General features: G+C 39.5%; 1 long non-coding RNA gene across 1 annotated transcript; it reads right to left on the bottom strand.

Annotated features, from left to right (window-relative positions):
- Window positions 1-19111, bottom strand: LOC117198819 (uncharacterized). Its single transcript, XR_004480061.2, has 5 exons — window positions 18958-19111; window positions 18718-18834; window positions 17020-17129; window positions 5101-5200; window positions 1-148 (listed from the first exon to the last, which is right to left on the bottom strand). It is a non-coding gene; the product is annotated as an uncharacterized LOC117198819 (long non-coding RNA).
- Window positions 19112-20312: the final 1201 nt, after the last annotated feature.

The following is a 20312-nucleotide window of genomic DNA, read 5'->3' as shown; positions in this document are numbered from 1 at the left end:
TTTGTGAGGATGAGACACACGAGGGTTATAGGAATCTCTCTTGGGGCTCCATGTATGCTTCCTTGCTTCAGTGCACCACAAATCAGGGTCCTGATTAATGTGCAAGTCACCCCTGACTGCTGAGTTGGACGCGCCATCTCACAGCCACCTGAGTAATAAGAACACTCTTGATGACTTGGTCCCTCACTGATGGTCCCTTCCTTCTTAGCCTGGGGGCCCATTTTGCTTCCTGTATTTTCCTAGGATATAACAACTACATTGAGGAATGTTTCCTCTCTCTCCTTATTCTCACTACCTTCTTGTAGGACTTTATGGGAATCTGCACACTAAATCATCCCACAAGGATGTAAGACCCTCTCTTTTTAGGGTCTTTCTGACATTTAAAAATAAAGATTGGAACTTGTGATAGTAGTTAGGACCACTATAAAGGAGCAGATAGCCTGTGTTTACTAGACTGATGGGGCTCACTGAAGAGGTTTTTACACCAATTTGCAAGGGACAAAAGATGCCTTTATTTTGATTTTTTATTCTTGTTAAATGAGAAATAACTTGTAAAATATTAACCTTAAGAAGAGGGTAGTTTGTTGGCAATATTTCAACATATATATGAATAAGCAAAGGTGACTTATAAAGAAAAATGGGTACTATTCTAATCAATAATTATTGTTATCATTCATACTGCCCTGCCACATAATTCTCAATTTAAGTATTTATGTACACACCCAGATAAATGTAAACTCCTCCAAGAAAAAGGAAAGTTTTATCATGTATTATAATTTTATCTAGGACACCCAACAAGGGCTTTTCACATAGTGGGGCTGTCATATATATGTTATTGTATATGCAGAGATGTATATATACTAAATGTATCACATATATAATATACGCATATATCTTATATATTTCTTTAATATTTTCATATATTACACACATATACTAAAGCTACCGCATATATCTACTATATACTTACTCTATATCATGTATATATACTTAATATATATTTACATATTTTGTAATATACACCTTACATGTATGCATCTTGTGTAGCTTATAAGATATGCATGCATGTATTATAGTTCACATATATCTTATAATATCTTCATATTTGGTGTGATTCTTATTTTAACAGACAATTTTTTTCCCTAGGAAGCAAAAGCCAAGTAAAAAGATTTGGAATCTTTAAAAGACCCATGTTAGACTGTTAAATGTTAACGATGCTATGAATTCCTAAGCTGTGTGCTAACCAAACACATTATTAAAAGTGCTAATATTCAAATGTGAAAATCACCAGGTGGGAGCACAACAGAGGACTCTGGTTTGCAGAGGAGCCCTCATCCTGGGGACACAGGGTGAAATAAGGACGCTGGAGCAGGTGATGTGATGTAATTGTGAAAATTCTCCCTGAAGCAGGATACAGATTCCTCCTTTCACTTAGTCTGATGCTGTAACAGGGTTCATTTCACCCAAACCGGAGGTCTCCTCATTATCCCTTCACACCCGGCAGACACAGCCTCTGAAGCAGTTTTCTGTGGTGCTTGCCGGTCTAGACAGGCATGATTTGCTCGGATGTTGAGAGGTGAAGGGGCAGAGCCCGGGAGGCTCCCTCGTGAATTTCGCAGGCAGGTCTCTTTAATTCAATCACTTGCTGGACCTGCCAACCGAAATGGGCGTGTGAGAGAGAAAGTCAGCTGTCCAGCAAAGGGGCTGCAGTGCCGGCTTCATCTCGGCCTTTATCAAGTGCGACTGTATTTTAATGCAGTGGCAGTAATTCCAGAGGGAAAGGTGGAGCTGTGGCAACTTGTTTGGATCTAACATGAGGCTTCAAGACGTGCCTGGAGAGACTCGTGCTGGGAGGAACCCGTGTCTCTGACCACGGCCTGTGGAGACGCTGCATTGGCTGCTGTCTGTGCATTTGAACGTTCTCAGTTGTGCTCGTCAGCTTGTCATCCTCAGCTGTAATTGCCTCTTTTCTAGCTTATTCTCTGATCGGCATCACCTGCACTGCAAATCGGCTTCCCACTGCACATGCTCCGTCGGCCTCTTGGTGATTTCCACACCCCAGGCGCCTTGATAAACACACTCAGCACCAGCGTCCAGTTTCAACGCTGGAGAAATGGGTTCTCCTCATCACCTTTCCCTCCCCTCCTTCCTTCTCGTTTTGATGGGCTTCGTCCATACAAATACGGTCCACTTAAGGCTAAAACTACATTCCACAGCACACCTTCTGGCCCCTTCGGTATCAAAAGTGAATTATCTTTGCCTTAATTTTCCCCCTTTGGTAAGGGGTAGGAGGATTAGTACAGGGAAGCCAGGCAGGACAAAAAACCAAATTCTTCCACATTCCACATTTTCCTAAATGGATTACTAAATGCGTATTGCCAATCACACCATTTTGTTTAGGCAAAAGAGAGAGAGAATATCAAGCTGTTGTTATACACTACTAATTACGGATGAAAGGATTAAATTGGAAAGAATCTGACTGCAGGAAAATGGCAAAGGAAAAAAAAAGGCTAATATTGTTATTCAACAGAGACAACACACAAAGAAAACAGAGTTTAAGCCTTTCTTCAAAGGAATTTTGAAGGTAATTTGATGGATTTTTACAATGCAATTATTATTAAGAATCAAAAGTACATTTTTAAACAAAAGAACTCATGGAAGGGCAAAATCTCCCCAGCATGGACAGGAGAGAAAAGGGTCTCAAAAATTTCATAGTAGGTGGTTCTTTACTATGAAATCCCTGATTTCTGTCCCATTTTGGCTACCTCCTGCCTAGTATCCTCTATTCCCTTCTAATATCGTAAGCTTTACACCCAAGCCATCTAATCAGGCATACTTCCCAGTATGATTTTGAAACTTCGTTGGTCAGGCTAAATGAATCTTAGCCTACAACGTAGAATACATGTTCTCATGCCTCAGAAATGCATTTGTTCATTTTCAGGTGTTTCAAGGAATAAATTACTTTGCTGCTTGATGCAACATAACAGTTCCGTGCCTCAGTGTTCTTTATGCTAATTGAACTAGTCTGCTAAGTTAACAGCCTCAGACCTCCCAAAGCAGTGAATTCATATTATCTATCCCACAAACATGTGTGACCTGCGGAAATGACAAGGAAAAAACTTGGGCCAACTGCCAGGTTTTCAATGGATTTTCAATTTCTGTAAGTCTCCACCATTAAGGAATAAAATGATCCCTCTTTTAATTTAAACTAACAGTTTTAAAGTGGGATAGTAGAAAATAAAATTTTCTTACAATTTTTGAAATTATTTTGGCACACATACCTCATGCTTTACTTGATTTGTGTCCTATAATGTGTAATGCAGCTAGACTATGACTTCCATGATCCCGCAATAAATAGGGAAATATAACTAATTATGAATATTTTCAAAAATGGAAATGTTTCTTTAGAGAAGTTATGATGAGCTGAGTCTTGTGGGAAAACAAGCAGAGTAAGCTAAACGCTAATGTGATATTTTTTTGTCTGCTAATGCAGATCAGTCTGCCCCTAATAAAAACCAGAGGTTTACTGCAAAAAGCAGTGGCAGAGGAAAGTTGATTATGATTTTAGCTCAGAGGGGAAGCACAGGTAATAGAAATCTTTAGATCATTTTCACACTTTAATTTTAGATATTCATCTCTACTTTTCCCGAAATAAATATTGTACCATATCTATAGTGTTGTGACATTTCCATATAAATCTAATGGAAACAGAGCCACTTGGATTTAATTTTTTAGAACTGGTGATTCATTTGGATCATTTATTTCAAATTAATTATTGAGCGTCTACTACACACCATGAGTGCTAGGGGGTTGCAACTGTGATGGGACATTCACAACCAAAGCCCCAACAGAGATCACCACTTAGCGGTTTCGAGTTTGCACTATTTCTCTTTCCTCCAAGGCCGACAGTCATCCCAACCTCCTTGGACTCACAGCTGCCTCCATACTAGAGCTGTGATCTGTGGCTGTGGCACAGATTTTTCTCTTTGAGAAGAAGCGATCTTATTGGGGGTGAACAGGCCAAGGCTGCCAGCATCTCTACCCCAGAAACAAATGACACAACAGATCCACCTGGGCAACTTAGAATACCAAAGTTTGGGCTTCAATTTCTCCTGAAGTTGGTTTGCAGGTCAGGAGGAAGTGCTAATATTCTAAGGAAAACCAAAATGCGTGTGCATCTTCCTCTTCACTCCATCTCCTTTCCTCCCAGCTAGGCTGTGACGTCCTCCCCCAGTGTTCTGCTGCAAGGCTTGCTGAGTAAGGACCTAGGTTTCAGAGGTGAGACGGTAGAAGTACTGTTCTGTTTATGTTGCCCTAGACAGGTTATGTAGCATTCTGTTTGTTTTTTCCAGCTTCAGTGAGGTGTAGTTGACATAAAATAAACTGCAGGTGTTTAAAACATATAGTTTGATAAGTCTGGGCACATGTGTATATCCATAAGGCCATTATCACCATCCAGATAATAAACAAATCAATGACCTCAAAATTGTTTCCTCACCTCCATTTGGTACTTAGCATTCTAAGCCCCAGATTCTTCACCTGTAAAACCAGTATGAACATAGCAACCTCATAATGTCATGAAAAATTCACAACACACAGGTAAAGTGAACACTATATAGCAGAAGAGGGGTCTGTGTTAGATCCTTACCCCCACTTTGCATTAGTGAATATTCATGAATTGTCAAGTTCTCACTGATTCTACCATTTTATGCTTCTCATTCTTTTCCCCCAGTAAGTCAAATCTTTTCTCATGCTTATAACCAGAAATAAAAGATTCCTAGGTAAGCTCTATAGGAGGTCTGCTGAGCTAGTTGGGGAGAGGAGAAAGCTGGGCATTTTGAACTACCCAGGCAGTGGATGGTAACTATGGACACAAGCCCTACTGCTGGCTGACAGCTGAGCAAATGTGTGTGAGAGAATCTGGAAGGGAGGGGGCACATCAAGGGCACTGATGTCTCTACCTGAAGGGAGTCTGATCTTACATCAGTAGCTGGCACCAGGGATGGGGATTCACAAAATTCTGTCAGCAAGGAAAGTGCTATCTGGTTGAACAAGATGGGGTAGAGAGACAGTTAGCTCCCAGGAGGAAGCTGTGCTTACCTGAGTCCACATAGAATCAGTTCCTGTTTATTTCCACAGACATTCAAAGTAAAATGGCTGAGATGTGGCACTCATAGAAGAGTAGATTGTTTTCCTGTACCTGTGTAGGAAAAGAAGGGAAGAAACTATCTTAAGGAATCCAGTTGCATGTGAGAAAAACAGATGAGAACTATGTCATATTTTACAGACGTAGAAGGGAATCCATGGCTGACTAACCATTGCCTAGGTTGAAAACTGCCATTTAGAGTTATTTACAATTGATTCTTACTCCTTTTCTAACTATAAAAATGCACCTGTTTAAGTAATGTTTGAGCACCACATGATTTAAAGCAATAAAAGACTGTCCAAGTGGCATTTGGAAAATTTATTTGAAAAGCACCCTATGTTATTAAATGATTCATACCCCCAACACACACAGGCCTAGAAATTATTTTAATTCATTGTTTTCCAACTTGGGATCTCACATTTCTAGCATAGTCCATTTTGATACTTTTTAAAAGTCAGTATTCTGAAGAATCTTGGAGACTAGTAGAGTTGGAAATACTTTAAAAGCTTCGAAAACAGATGAAAAGCTATTCAATTCAACCATAAGAAATTCCTGGGGAGACCTTCAAGATGGCGGAGGAGTAAGAAATGGAGATCACCTTCTTCCATACAAACACATCAGAAATGCACCTACATGTGGATCAGCTCCTACAGAACACCCACTGAACGCTGGCAGAAGACCTCAGACCTCCCAAAAGGCAAGAAAGTCCCCAAGTACCTGGGTAGGGTAAAAGAAAAAAGAATAAACAGAGACAAAAGAATAGGGACGGGGCCTGCACCAGTGGGAGGGAGCCGTGAAGGAGGAAAGCTTTCCACACACTAGGAAGCCCGTTCGCGGGCGGAGACTGCGGGTGGCTGAGGGGGGAAGCTTCGGAGCCGCAGAGAAGAGGGCAGCCACAGCAGTGCGGAGAGTAAAGCGGAGAGATTCCTGCACAGAGGATGGGTGCCGACCAGCACTCAGCAGCCCGAGAGGCTTGTCTGCTCACCTGCCGTGGTGCGCGGGGGCTGGGAGCTGAGGCTCGGGCTTCGGTCGGAGCGCCGGGAGAGGACTGGGGTTGGAGGCGTGAACACAGCCTGCAGCGGCTAATGCGCAGGGGCTAATTCGCAAGGGCTAGCCGGGAGGGAGTCCGGGAAAAGTCCGGACCTGCCTCAGAGGCAAGAGACTTTTTCTTCCCTCTTTGTTTCCTTGTGCGCGAGGAGAGGGGATTAAGAGCGCAGCCTAAACGAGCTCCAGAGACAGGCACAAGCGCGGCTAACAGCGTGGACCCCAGAGACGGGCATGAAACGCTAAGGCTGCTGCTGCCGCCACCAAGAAGCCTGTGTGTGATCACTGCTCACTCTCCACACCTCCCCTTCCGGGAGCCTGTGCAGCCCGCCACGGGACAACTTCCGTTCTACCGCGGAAGGAACAACTTCCGCGGGAGAACGCACGGCGCGCCTCAGGCTGCTGCAACGTCACGCTGGCCTCTGCCGCCGCAGGCTCGCCCCGCCCTCCGTGCCCCTCCCTCCCCTCGGCCTGAGTGAGCCAGAGCCCCCGAATCAGCGGCTCCTTTAACCCTGTCCTGTTCCGGCAACCTACACGCAGAGGCGGGGCCAAATCCGAAGCTGAACCCCGGGAGCTGTGCGAACAAAGAAGAGAAAGGGAAATCTCTCCCAGCAGCCTCAGGAGCAGCTGATTAAATCTCCACAATCAACTCGATAGACCCTGCATCTGTGGAGTACCTGAATCTACAACAAATCATCCCAAATTGAAGTGGGGGACTTTGGGAGCAACTGTAGACTTGGGGTTGGCTGTATGTGACTGACAGGTTTCTGGTTTTATGTTTATCTTAGTTTAGTATTTAGAGTTTATTGTCATTGGTAGATTTGTTTATTGATTTGGTTGCTCTCTTCCTTTTTTTCTTAATATATAGATATATATATATTTTTTCCTTTTTCTCTTTTTGTATGTGTATGCTTTTTTGTGTGATATTGTCTGTATAGCTTTGCTTTTACCATTTGTCCTAGAGTCTGTCTGTCCGTTTTTTTGGTTTTTTTTTTTTTTTAGTATAGTTTTTAGCTCTTGTTATCACTGATGGATTTGTTTTTTGGTTTGGTTGCTCTTTTCTTTTTTTCCTTTTTTATTACATTTTAATTTTTAATAATTTTTAATTTTTTTTAATTTAAAAAACCGTACTTCTTTTATTTATCTTTTTCCTTTCTTTCTTTTTTTCTCCCTTTTCTTCTGAGCCATGTGGCTGACAGGGTCGTGGTGCTCTGACTGGGTGTCAGGCCAGTGCCTCTGAGGTGGGACAGCCGAGTTCAGGACACTGGTCCACAAGAGACCTCCCAGCTCCACGTAATATTAAATGGTGAAAGCTCTCCCAGAGATCTCCATCTCAACACTAAGACACAGCTCCACTCAACAACCAGCAAGCTACAGTGCTAGACACCCTATGCCAAAAAACTGGCAAGATAGGAACACAACCCACCCATTAGCAGAGAGGATGCCTAAAATCATAAAAAGGTCACAGCCACCACAAAACACACCACCGTACGCAATCCTGCCCACCAGAAAGACAAGATCAAGCCTCATCCACCAGAACACAGACACTAGTCCCCTCCACCAGGAAGCCTACACAACCCACTGAAGCAACCTTAGCCACTGGGGGCAGACACCAAAAACAACAGGAACGATGAACCTGCAGCCTGTGAAAAGAAGACCCCAAACACAGTAAGTTAAACAAAATGAGAAGACAGAGAAACACACAGCAGATGCAGGAGCAAGGTAAAAACCCACCAGACCTAATAAATGAAGAGAAAATAGGAAGTCTACCTGAGAAAGAATTCAGAGTAATGATAGTAAAGATGATCCAAAATCTTGGAAATAGAATGGAGAAAATACAAGAAACGTTTAACAAGGACCTAGAAGAACTAAAGAGGAAACAAAGAATGATGAACAACACAATAAATGGAATTAAAAATTCTCTAGAAGAATCAACAGCAGAATAACTGAGGCAGAAAATGGATAAAATAGTGGAAATAACTGCTGCAGAGCAGAATAAAGAAAAAAGAATGAAAAGAATTGAGGAGAGTCTCAGAGACTTCTGGGGCAACATTAAACTCACCAATGTTCGAATTATAGGGGTTCCAGAAGAAGAAGAGAAAAAGAAAGGGACTGAGAAAATATTTGAAGAGATTATAGTTAAAAACTTCCCTAATATGGGAAAGGAAATATTCAATCAGGTCCAGGAAGTGCAGAGAGTCCCATACAGGATAAATACAAGGAGAAACATGCCAAGATACATATTAATCAAACTATCAAAAATTAAATACCAAGAAAAAATATTAAAAGCAGCAAGGGAAAAACAACACATAACATAAAAGGGAATCCCCATAAGGTTAACAGCTGATATTTCAGCAGAAATTCTGCAAGCCAGAAGGGAGTGGCAGGACATAAAGTGATGAAGGGGAAAAAAATAAATACTGTATGCTAACACATATATATGGATCTAAAAAAAAAAAAAGGTTCTGAAGAACCTAGAGGCAGGACAAGAAATAAGACGCAGACGTAGAGAATGCACTTGAGGACACAGGGAGGGGGAAGGGTAAGCTGGGACAAAGTGAGAGCGTGGCATGGACATATATACACTACCAGATGTAAAATAGATAGCTAGTGGGAAGCAGCCGCATAGCACAGGGAGATCAGCTGGGTGCTTTGTGACCACCTAGAGGGGTGGGATAGGGAGGGTGGGAGGGAGATGCAAGAGGGAGGAGATATGGGGATATATGTATATGTATAGCTGATTCACTTTGTTATAAAGCAGAAACTAACACACCATTGTAAAGCAGTTATACTCCAATAAAGATGTTAAAAAAAATTAAAGAAAAAATATTGCCATTTGCCAAGTGAAAATCATTCAAATATAGGTGATTTTACATGGCTCATCCTAAATAATTTGGATTCTTTAAGAGAATCTTAGCACAGAGTCTATTTCTAGAAAAGCACAATTTATACATTTTGGGCTTTTTTGTGAAGCTCCTATCGATTATGAAGAAAAGGTACATGAGCAAGTCCAGCGGTAGTCACACTAATTTAGTCCTGTGCAACTGTTCTTATGTTTTTTCAAGCTACTGAAATAATATCTGCTTATTTGCTTTTTCTATAATTAAAAAAATATCATTGTTATTTATGTTTATCTACATTGAGTGACATGTCCTAATTGTTATAAGACTAAAGTTTCCCAGGGATCTTGTTAAATGCTGATTTCTGGGCCATGTTCCAGACATACCGAGGGTGGAAGTGTTTTAGTCAGCTATAACAACATACTGAAGTCTGGTTGGCTTAAACAACAGAAGATTATTTTTCATAGTTCTGGAAGCTGCCAAGTCCAGGGGATCAAGGTCTTGGCCGAGTTGGTGTTTGGTGAGAACCCACTTCCTAGCTTTTAGACAACTGCCTTCTCGCACTATGTGCTCACATGGCCTTTCCTTGGCATGTAGAATAACTATGAGTATCTCTCGTCCTTTTCTTGTAAGGGCACTAATTCCGTGATGAGGATCACACCCTCATGATGTAATCTAAACCTAATTACCTCTCAAAGACCCCATCTTTGTGAATTTGTGCGGATACAAACTTTCAACCTATAACAGGGTAAGAACATGGAATTGCAATTTAAAACAAATTTCCTGAGTGAATATTAAATGCATATTTTTGAGACAATGTTATATACTTTTCATTTATCTTAATTTAAAATTTATAGCACTTAGATGTGGTGCATTTTACAACTGGAATTTTTAAAAAGAGGACTGAAAATTCAGCAAAGCTGAAGAATTTGCCAAGATCTGACAGCTGCAAAGTTCTGATTGATTTGAAATATGTGAATTCCCCTACATGTTTCAAGCCCTTTGTATGCCTATTAGTTTTCATCCTTCTGGAACCTTTTGCACATCAGTCTAAGTCAAATAACAGTAGCTTGACTGTATTAAGGCTGAAAAAAATATTGGCTACCTGAAAAGAACTGCTGTATTCTTGGAAAAATAGATGTGGTTGGTATTTCTAAGTATGAATCAAAAGTACAACAATAAGAAGTCACCAGAAACAACATAAGTGGAGCCATCTGGACAATCTATTCTTCATCATGATACTCTGTCTGTTAGGCATTGGCTGTTGATAGGAAGATCATAGTTCCTCTGTTTACAAAGGCTGCAGTAAACTGAACCTGGATTTAATGGCATATAATTTAGTGAACTCAAATTTTTAAGGGGGGGATAAACTGGGAGACTGGGACTGACATATACACACTACTATATATAAAATAAACAACTAATAAGAACCTGCTGTATAGCACAGGGAACTCTACTCAATACTCTGTAATGGCCTATATGGGAAAAGAATCTAAAAAAGAGTGGATACATGTATAACTGATTCACTTTGCTATACACCTGAAACTAACACAACATTGTAAATCAACTATACTCCAATAAAAATTAAAAAAAAAAAATCTGAACATACACAAAAGAGAAGAACAATATTATGTGCCAATCTCAAGACTAAGGACTTCTAACACATGGTCATATTTAACTGACATAAAATACATGAAGGATTCCATCCCCTTTTGCACTGCCACAGATCAACTCCTATGCAAAGATTCTGGGGTAAACAATATAGGAAGAGAGAGCTCTGCCTGTTAGCCTCTGCTGATGATATTTGAGCTGTTTAAGAATATAATTTTTGGTGTAATAGAGCCAGCACCAGGTAAAGATATGTAAGTTTATGCCCTGCACTGTTTGGCATCCAATAAGTCACCTCCCCTGACATATTTTCACTGTAAAACATGAAGGGATGGACCAGGTGATGTGTGGCATCATTTCCTGAAAAAAAATTTTTTTTAGCTAGATTAAGAAAGAAGACTCAAGTTAATGAAATTAGAAATGAAAGAAGAGATTACAACTGAAGCCACAGAAATAAAGAGGATCATGAGACTATTATGAATGATTATACAGCAACCAACTGGACAACACAGAAGAAATGCATAAGTTACAGAAATATACAAACTGCCAAGACTGAGTCATGAAGAAATAGAAAATCTGAATACACCTGTAACTAGCATGGAGGTTGAATCAGTAATTAAAAACCTCAACAAAAAAAGCCCAGGACCAGAGAGCTTCCCTAGCAAAACTTGCCTAACATTTACATAGGCATTAATGACTACAGTTAATTAAACTGTATTGTACACTTGAAATTTGCTAAGAAAGTAGATGTTAAGTGTTCTCACTAAACCAAAAAAAAAAAAGGTAACTATGTGAGTCTATGGGTGTATTAATTAGCTTGATTGTGGTAACAATTTCACAATGTACATGTACAGCAAATTATTCTGTTGTACACCTTAAATATATATAATTTATATGATTTTTGTCAATTATACTTCAATAAAGCTGGAAAAAGAATTAATGCCAATCCTTCTCAAAATTTCCCAAAATTGAAGAGGGAACACTTCCAAACTCATTTTATGAAGCCAGAATCACCCCAATACCAAAACCAGACAAATAAACCATAAGAAAATAATTATAGGCCAATATCCCTGATGAATATTGATGCAAAATTTATCAACAAAATACTAGCAAACAAAATACTAGCAAAATACAGCATATTAAAAGGATCATACACCATAACCAAGGGGGATTTATCCCTGGCATGAAAATATGATTCAACATATCAAAATCAGTAAATGTGATACACCACATTAACAGAATGAAGGATAAAATTCACATGATCATCAGTAGATGCAGAAAAAGCATATAATAAAGTTCAACATTTTTTATGATAAAAATATCAACAAATTAGGTATAGAAGGATATTACCCCAACATAACAAAGGCCTTCAGTGAAAAGCCCACAGCTAACATCATACTCAATGATGAAAAACAGAAAGCTTTTCCTCTAAGATCTGAAACAAGGCAAGGATACCCCCTCCATTTATTTCTGTTCAATACAGTGCTTCAAGTCCTAGCCAGAGAAATTAGGCAAGGAGGGGAAATAAATGGCATCCAAATTACAAACAAAGAAGTAAAATTGTCCCTGTTTGCAGATGATATAATAAAGAAACCCCAAAGATTGTAGAAAAGATTGTTAGAACTGAAAAATAAATTCAGAAAAGTTTTGGAATACAAAATCAACACACCAAAGGCAATTGTGTTTCAATACACTAATAAACTATCTGAAAAGGCAATTAGGAAAACAATCTAATTTATAACAGTATCAAAATAAAATACTTAGTAATAAAATTAAGGAAGTGAAGGACTTGTACACTGAAAACTAAAAAACACTGATGAAAGAAATTAAAAATGACACAAACGAAGATATCCTGTGTTCATGGATTTAAAGACTTACTCTTGTTAAAATATCCGTACTACCCAATGTGATTTATAGATTCAATGCAATTCCTATCAATATCGCAATGGCACTTTTTCCCCAGAAGTAGAAAAAATATTCTAAAACTCATATGGAACCACAAAGACCTCAAATAGCCAAAACAAATCTTGAAAACTATGACTCAAGCTGGAGGCATTACATTCCTGATTTCTATATGTTATAATGCTCTAGTAATCACACCAATATGCTACTGGCATAAAGACATATAAATCAATGGAACAGAATAGAGAGCCCAGAAATAAATCCATGCACATATGCTCAACTGATCTTTGACAAGTATGCCAAAAATACACAGCAGGGAAAGACTAGTCTCTTCAACCAATAGTGATGGTAAAATTGGTTATCTACATGCAAATGAATAAAATTGAAACCTTCACTTAACACCATATGCAAAAGTCAACTCAAAATAGATTAAAGATTTAAATGTAATATGTGAAACTATAGAACACTTAGAGGAAAACATAGGGGAAAAGATTCCTGACATAGATCTAATGATTTCATAGCTGTAACAGTAAAAGCACAGGCAGCAAAAGCAGAAATAGACAAGACAGACTACATCAAACTGAAAAGCTTTTGTATAACAAACGAAGCAATCAACAGAATGAAAAGCCAACTTAAGGAATAGGAAAAAAATTTGTAAACCATGTATCTGATAAAGGCTTAATTTCCAAAAAAACATAAAGGACTCCTGTAACTCAGTAGCAAATACACCCATTAATGTGATTTTAAAATGGGCTAAGAACCTGAATAGACATTTCGCCAAAGAAACATACAAGTGCCCAAAACATATATGAAAAGATCCTTGACCTTGCTAATCAGGGAAATGCAAATCAAAACCACAATGCAACATCACCCCACACCTCTTAGGATGGCTATTATCAAAAGAACAAAATACAACAAATGTTGATGAGGTTGTGAATCAACTGGAACCCTTTTACACTGATGATGGGAATACAAAATGGTGCAGTGACTTTTGAAAACTATTTTTTGTTTTCAAAAACCTCAAACAACTTTTTGAGGTTCCTCAAAAAGTTCAAATTAGAAAAATCATATTATCCAGCCATCCCACTTCTGGGTATTTATCCATAATAAATTGAAATCAGGGTCTTGAAGACGTATTAGCACTCCCATGTTTATTCTAGCTTATTTATAATAGCCAAAATGTGAAAACAACCTAAATGTCCATAGATAGATTAATGAATAAAGAAAATGTGGCATACACATACAACAGACTATCATTCAGCCTTTACAAAGAAGGAAATTCTGCAATACATGACAACATGAATGAACCGGGAGGGCAATTTTGCTAAGTGAAATGAGCCAGTCACAGAAGGGCAAATACTGCACAATTCCACTTATATGAGATATGGAAAACAGCCAAACCCATAGAAGTAAACCATAGAATTGTGGTTTTCAGGGGTGAGTGGAGGGTAAATGGAGTGTTGATAATCAACAGTCATAAAATTTCAGTTATGCAAGATGGATAATTTGTAGAGATCTGCTGAACAATATTGTGCCTATGGATTATGATACTGTATTTTGCACTTAAGAATTTGTTGCGTTCTTAAGTGCTTACGTTAGATGTTAAGTGTTCTAACCACAGTAAAATTAGTAATAAAAAGAAACAGCCTTGCTGGCACCTTGATCTTGCACTGCTAGCCTCCAAAATTCTGAGAAAATAAATTTGTTGTTTAAGCCACCCAGTCTGGTCCTTTGTTAGGGCAGCCCGGATAGATTAATACACCAGGGAAATCACTGCCATGTTGTTCCTCAAGTCCCAACGTTCCTAGTCATCTCACCAGCTTTCTGCCTTTCAAAGTCTTCCTATGGTTTTCTACTGTGTCAGGTTTAGGACTTTTCATTTTAAGACTGAAGACCTAGAAGAAAGGGGGCTTCTCCAACTTGGCTGGAACCAGAAGTCTCCTGCTAAGGGTCACCAGGCAGAAGTACAGGATGACTACATTACGTAAACCCTTTCCAATTTGTAAGGATCAAATGAAATAGGCATGTGTCAGCTATGTGTCAGGATTAGCTGTTTCTTTTGTGACCCTCCTGTTCATATCATTATATGCTCAGCATGAATGGGAATAAAGTAAGCATCGGATTCAGTCCCCACTTCACTGTTCTTCTCTTTTAATTTACTCTCTAAATAATACCCAACTAGAGACCCTGACCAGTTCAAACACCTAGACTTGTTTCTTCTTTGCTAGTCCGTGCATCCACGAGGATTGAACTTGCTTTACGGCACATCAATACTCATCTGTGCCTTTGTTATAAATCTCCCTAGTGGCAGCATTGCAAGCCTTACATCTGCCCGTTGTGCAGCTTAATTCCAGCCTATTGCTGTCAGTATCTGCAGGGATTAAATACTGATTTTTTGGTTTTTTTAAGTTAAGTATCTCCTTTATCTACAAGACACTTTAAATCTGTAAATAATAGACCACTATGGGATGCAAGGTGCTTCCCGTGGATTTTTAAGGAGGATGTTTGATCTTTTTCTCAGGCCTGGATACTGTATTCTCTGTTCTCCCATTAAATTTTTGTTTAATATTGACTGAAAGGGGTGAGCAGTAACACTAAGAGGTGCCCTGGTGGCTCAAGGACTCCAGAAATGTTACTATCATCCATGGAGCTGCAGGATGTGATAACAAAGGAAGATCGGGCCTTCTTCCTTTCAGCTGAATCACATCTGAGAAAATGAGCTTCTGGCTTCTCCTGCTTCCCAATGTGGCACTCAGCAACATACTTTCAAGTCCAGTATGCTTTTTTTATTTTTCCTCATTACTTTGCTGTTTTTAAATGCTTAGCCTCAAAAGTATCCTGGCAATTAATTGTGGCGCTTCACAGAAATTCTTCTTAACCCTTGACCCCCCCCCCCCCCCCAGTTTATGTAATCTCTGCCCTCCTTAAAGATAACTCGGAGTGGCCAAAGTGTCATGACTCTTGTAAATTTTAACATCTTTTTTGTGAACCAAAGGAGGGTGATTGAATTGGGCAAATACCTGACGTTTTGTGCTAAAAAGTCCTTTAACAACACTTTGTAGATTCACAACAAACTCTTATCTATAGTTATAATTAAGAGCATACTGTTAGTTTCTTTCTTTTTTTTTCTACATCTTTATTGGAGTATAATTGCTTTACAATGGTGTGTTAGTTTCTGCTGTATAACAAAGTGAATCAGTTATACATATACATATGTTCCCATATCTCTTCCCTCTTGCGTCTCCCTCCCTCCCACCCTCCCTATACCACCCCTCCAGGTGGTCACAAAGCACCGAGCTGATCTCCCTGTGCTATGCTGCTGCTTCCCACTAGCTATCTACCTTACCTTTGGTAGTGTATATATATCCATGCTGTAAGGCCAACTGGCCCGAGGCAGGGGAACACAATCAGATTCACAGGTTGCATCAGACCGAAACTCTCCGGACCACCCAGTTCCAGAAACTGACCTGGTGACTTTCCGGACCACCCAGTTCCAGGAACTGACCTGGGGACTTTGAACCCAGCCCAGCCTTCCAGCCTTTCGAGGGGCGGGACTAATGGTCCCCCAGGATACCCGAAAAGACCACCAAATAAGGAATACCCTGCGCCTTCCCAGATTCACCACACCCCTTTCCCTTCTTCCCCTATAAAATCTTGCCCAACCCTCGCCCCGGGTGCGACTTCTCTGGCCCCTTTCTCTCGGACCAGTGAACCTCGCCCGGGAGCGCTCCCTAATAAAGCTCACTTGAAGCTTTCCTCTGTTTCGCGGTGCCGTTTGTTAAGATCCGACCTTACACATGCCTCTCTCCCGCTTTGTCACAGTTTCTTAAATGTGTTTTGAAAGTCTAAAACCCTCCTCTGCAAATAGAACGCAAAGCTATAAAAACACAAGTAAATTACCCCACAAGTAAATTACCCCGTCATCTATACTTAATAACATCTAAACACCAATGACTATTGTAATGAAAAACATGAAATACTTTCTATTTGTGAAACAATATTTACACTTTCAAACTGTATTTGGAGATGAAAATGAACTCTCCCAGCTATACACAGAGAATCCATTAATTAAAGACAATTGTTTAATTATTAGCAGTTTGCATAGTTAACCAAGGCTCATAATTTTCCAAGTTCAGAGATCAGAAACCACATTTTCTCACTTAAGCTGTGTATACCAGACTCATCTTCAAAGGCCAAACTAGGAAGGGTTCAGGAGGCCATAAAACTCAGATTTCATTAAGAGGTAAGGAAACTGATGCTCAAGGTAAGTGGCTTGTCCACGGTTATAAAACCAGTTGATCCTAGACTCAAATTCCGACCTCTTAACTCCCGGACTGTTGGTTTCAAACCTTGGGCGTTCCCTGAGTAAAATGTGAAACTGGCCCCAGTACAGGGAGAGCAAGGAAAAACCAGAGAAAGAAGAAGACCACTCCAGATTGGTAGGTGGCAGGTTTAAAAACAAAAAGCAAGGGAACTTACATGTGAAGTTTCTCTCCGGCGGCCGCAAGATGATCTCCTCACCCGCCTGCCAGAATCTTAAGGGTTTAAATAGAGCACTTCTGAACGTTTGAGAGGAAGACTCCAGGAATCTGTCCGGTGAGAGAAAGAGAACACACGGCGTGCCTCAGGCTGTTGCAGTCACACTGGCCTCTGCTGCCACAGGCTTGTCCCGCATTCCAATTATAACTACTGTACCCCTCCCTCCCCCTGACATGAGTGAGCCAGAGCCCCCTAATCAGCCGCTCCCTTAACCCCCTCCTGTCTGGGCAAAGAACAGATGTCAGAGGGTAACCTACACGCAGAGGTGGGGCCAAATCCAAAGCTGAAGCCCAGGAGCTGTGTGAACAAAGAAGAGAAAGGACATATATACACTACCAAACGTAAAATAGATAGCTAGTGGGAAGCAGCCACATAGCACAGGGAGATCAGCTCGGTGCTTTGTGACCACCTAGAGGGGTGGGATAGGGAGGATGGGAGGGAGATGCAAGAGGGGGGGGATATGGGGATATATGGATATGTACAGCTGATTCACTTTGTTATACAGCAGAAACTCACAGAACATTGTAAAGCAATTATACTCCAATAAAGATGTTAAAAAAAGAAAAGTTTATATAGAGGCTTTCATGAGGTTCAGTCATGTATATGCCCAGATGGTTTCAATAACATTATGATCTGAGGCTGCATCCTTGAAGTAGTTCCTCGGAGTGGGGGTGGGGTGTAAGGAGCCTCTGATTGCCCAAGTCTAGCCTCCATTAGGGACAACCTCCAACACAGGCTAATCCTATTTTCATTATATTAATGATTTTCACATTTTAGTGGTATATCAGAATCACCTGAAGGGCATGTTAAAACACAGACAGCCGGCTCCCACCCTCAGAGTGTCTGATGCAATTTACCTGAGGTGGGACCCAAGAATATGCATTGGAAACAAGATTCCAGATAGCTGTTGATGCTGCTGGTCCCAGGGACCACTCTGAGAACCACAGCAGTACAGTGGTTTCCTCTTACGTTATGTAGTACTTTACTTTTAAAGGACTTTTAAAAACTTTTTATTTTGGAGAATTTTGTAAATACACAAAAGTGGACAGATATGTATAAGGAACCGTCACAAATCTATTGAGTATGGACAACCATCCAACAATGGGCCATCTAAAGGACTTCTTATCATGCCACTTTATTTTTTTCTGCACTTTCTCCTGGGAGACAGGCATTTTCATAATTTCCAAGATGCTAACAAAAATTGTTTTGTATTATTACTCTGCTAATGTTTAGTTTGCAGTGTTACTTAATGTACACTGTCTCCACAACTCTAAGTCGGAGACAGTGGTTTCCCAGCTTCCATGTTACAGTGAGGGAAATGGAGGCTCAGATGGTCATTAAGCAACTCACCCAGGACTCATACTTAAGTCCAACTCCAGAACTTATCATGACAGACACTATATTCAATTGTTTCAGTTAAAGTCAAACTTACCTGATTTTAAGACAAAAGCACATTTCAGCTGCACTTACTTTCATATGTGTAGCCGGTAATGGTGATACAACCTAAGCACTTGTGGTCAAGTGTTAATATGGTTAGTGGCCCAGGAAGATTCAGACCTCCTGGTGGAATGGTACTGGCTGCATTTTCAATCAAACCCCCAGTGTGGTTAATTGCTATTAGGATTTAGACACCATCACCTGACTCATTCTTCATGCCAGAGTTGGAGTTCTTCCTTCCTTTAGGACCTGAGTCTCCCTGGGACTTGTCGAGGAGAAAGACATTTTCCTCTGCCCTTCGAGGTTCTTCTGGCTATTCTAATAATTAAATTGACATGAGACAGATTAATGTGGGAAAATCAAACAAAAGTTTAATAACATGTCTAAACGGGAGAGACCCAGAAGAAATAAGTAACTCACCAAAATGGCTGAAGCCCTCACCTTAAATATCATCTTCAGCTAAAGACAAAAGATGATGTTGAGGGAGGCGAGAGTCAGGAGAGGTTACCAGGAAAAGAACAGTAAACAATCTTTATGCAGATTTAAGTCATCATCTTCTCCACTGATAAGAAATTCTAGAGATTAGAGTCATCCTCTTCTTCCTGGTACAGTAAGGCAGACATAACTTACTAATGGAGGTTTCCCTTATAAATGTTCACGTTTCTTACAAAAAAGTAACTCCTATTTGGTTTTCTGAGTTTTTTCCTTATCTGTTGCTTCTTAAAAAACAACCAGCTTAAAATAATTAATGTGCCAAAGAGATATATTTTGGGGTACCAAATTTTTCTCACCTACAGACTCTTGCCTCTTGTTTTCAGAAATATGCATAGTTTTTGTCATCTGTGTGTCTCAGATGACTTGTGAGGCTCAATGAATTATTAAGAACTGTTTAGATGAATGCTCATTTATAGTAGCATGGTCTTGAAATAATTCTCTGCACTACATATTCATATGCATATACATTATGAGTTATACATCTGCATTTATGACTCAATGCTCACACAAAATTTTAAAACATCTATGTATGTCAAATAAAATGCCACTGATCATGGTTAATGAAATCTTATCCTAAACTGCTAACCTTTGCAATGTTCTAATAGTTATTACCTTTGAGACATAATTGATTTAGTCAGTGTTGTTACATGCGTCTCTATTTGTGATGGACATGGTGCTCTGTACATTTTGTGATTAGAACAGAACAAACAGAAAAGGTAGAAAAAGCTCTGTCTGAGATAAAGCTTGGCAGTTACAATACTTTCTTAACACTGACCTGTGACTTTTTAAAAATGCGATTCCGGTTTCTTTTCTTCAAGTTTATTACATTGTAATAGTAAAGAATGGTTTTAGGGAATTTGTGAAATGACATCTATTTTTATCTAAGATCTATGAAGAAAAATGAAAATATTTAATTTATGATACATTTTTATTGAGATATAATTTACATATAACATTGTGTAAGTTTGAGGTATGTTTATATATCGCAATATGATTACTACAGTTGTGTTATCGAACACCTTTATCATGTCACGTAATTATCATTTATTTTTTAGTTGAGAACAATTAAGATCTAGTCTCTTAGCAACTTTGAAGTTTATAATACAGTATTGTTGACTATAGTCACTATGTTGTGCATTTGATCCCCAAGACTTATGTATCTACTAGTTGCAAGTTTGTGCCCTTAACCAACATCTCCTCAATTTCCTCCCCTACCCCCCAGACCCTGGTAACTACAATTCTACTCTCTGTTTTTATAAGTTTAGTTTTTTAGATTATTATTTTATAATAAACCAGTAATC

The sequence above is a fragment of the Orcinus orca genome, chromosome X (genome assembly GCF_937001465.1).
Source record: "Orcinus orca chromosome X, mOrcOrc1.1, whole genome shotgun sequence".
Taxonomy (NCBI): Eukaryota; Metazoa; Chordata; class Mammalia; order Artiodactyla; family Delphinidae; genus Orcinus; species Orcinus orca.
This window is presented reverse-complemented; position numbering and strand designations above follow the sequence as displayed.